This window comes from Brassica oleracea, chromosome C3, assembly GCF_000695525.1.
Source record: "Brassica oleracea var. oleracea cultivar TO1000 chromosome C3, BOL, whole genome shotgun sequence".
NCBI lineage: Eukaryota > Viridiplantae > Streptophyta > Magnoliopsida > Brassicales > Brassicaceae > Brassica > Brassica oleracea.
This window is the reverse complement of record NC_027750.1, coordinates 37839924-37841993: the sequence shown is the minus strand read 5'-3', so window position 1 is coordinate 37841993 and position 2070 is coordinate 37839924.

The following is a 2070-nucleotide window of genomic DNA, read 5'->3' as shown; positions in this document are numbered from 1 at the left end:
TGAAAGTATTACGGATCAGGATATGCTTGAGAAAACCTTTTCCACTTTCCACACAAGCAATGTGCTGTTACAACAACAGTACCGTGAGAAAGGTTTCACGACCTATGCTAATCTTATTTCTTGTCTCTTGTTCACTGAGCAGAACAATGAATTATTGATGAGAAACAGTGAAATGAGACCTTCTGGCTCAGCCCCACCACCTGAAGCACACGCCACAGAGGAAAATAAAGAATCCCATCACGTCCAAGGAAACGGCCATCATGGCCGTGGTCGAGGAAATAGGAATGGACGTGGCCCTGGTCGAAGCTCCTTTGGCCGCGGGCGAGGGAATCAACATGGTCGAGACCATGGGCGTGACCATGGCTCATTTGGACGAGGTCATGGTCGCGGACGTGGCTCTTCATTTAAACCTCAACACTCGACCACTTCAAGCAAATCAATGTGCCGTAGATGTGGTATTGGCAATCATTGGGCTAAGACTTGTAGGACTCCCAAGCATCTAGTTGATCTCTATCAAGAGAGTTTGAAAGGGAAGATCCTGAAGCCCATATGACTTATCAAGATGATGAAAATGATTTCAATCATGATAAAAACGATCTTATGGATTATGAAACTTCAGATTGTCTAAAAGACTGAAGAATGATTTCGACATTTGTATTCTAAATTTTGTGTTCTTTGCTTTGGTGTTTTTTTCATTTCTATGTTGTCATTTCTTTGAACATGTTTAAAACTTAAAATCTGATCATAAAATTACTCCTTGGCCGAAATCTATAAGAATCCTAGAACCATTCAGATTTGGCTTGGCCGAAACTTATGTTTGGCCTAATGAACAATGTAAAGCTTGGACAAATGTAAAGCTTGGCCTAGCTTAAATCTTGATCAAATGCAAAGTCTGAATTCTCTTGGCCAACCTTAAATGACCTTGACCGAAGGCAAAAGCTTGGCCAAAGACAAACATTAACCGTTTTTCCTTGGCCATAAAGGTGAAACCTTGGCCAAATAGGAAATCCCTTGGCCAAATTGAAATTTCTATTGGCCAAATATGAAATCTAGTCAATAATAAAATCACACAATTTCTATTGGCCAAATATGAAATCTATTAAGCATCCACGACAATAATAGCCCAAATCAAATCTGAAAACGAAATTGCACAACATAAAGGAGGTGTTATTGGTTTATATATTTTGATTGATTTAGAAATCCGTGTAGTATTTATAAATCCACGTAAAATATAAAGATTTTTAAATTTTTTCGGATTAGTATTTACAAATCCGGAGGTTTTCCCTCGGATTTGAGTCTTTGTATTTTTAACAAAAAAAATCCAAAAAAAAATCCATTCAAATCCATTATAAAATCAAATTTATTAGTAAATCCGTAGGATTGAATAACACTTGATTTAATATAGAATTTATGAATCATTAAACCAATAACACATGATTTTAATACAGATTTGAAAATCATAGAACCAATAACACTAGATTTAGTTCGAATTTTCAAATTCATTAAAATACAACAACCAATAACCCCTACAAAGATTATATGGAGATTAATGATTGGCAAACCGGTCATGCCATTTCGGTTAAGTATGCGACATTCTATTGAATGGTTTAAGATATGCTGCCCCTTTGAATAAGGGAATTGATAATAAGAGTATTCACCATGATATTTCGAAAATAAGCAAGGAATTTCGTGGGCTTGATCACCCACGGATGGACTGATCATCCATCATATGTGACGACATATGGTTGTACATATCCTTGTCAAAATCTGCAATAAGTTTGCAAGAGTAATTGGTGATACCGGTGGATTTATGAATCCTTATAAGTTGCAGTAAAATTTGTTAACATAATGCCAAAGAACAAATAGAGACTCTCCCATAAATTTGATAAAGGGTCAAGAATTAATGTTCCCATATAGAGAACTTAAATAAGTTGCTCCACCACAAAGTTATAAGATGGGATCTAGAATTGAATTAAGTGTATACGTTGGATATAATTCTCCATAAGAATACAAAAAGCCACGAGAGATATTATTAAGGCTAAGCCATGGATTAGATAAATCCGTATATCC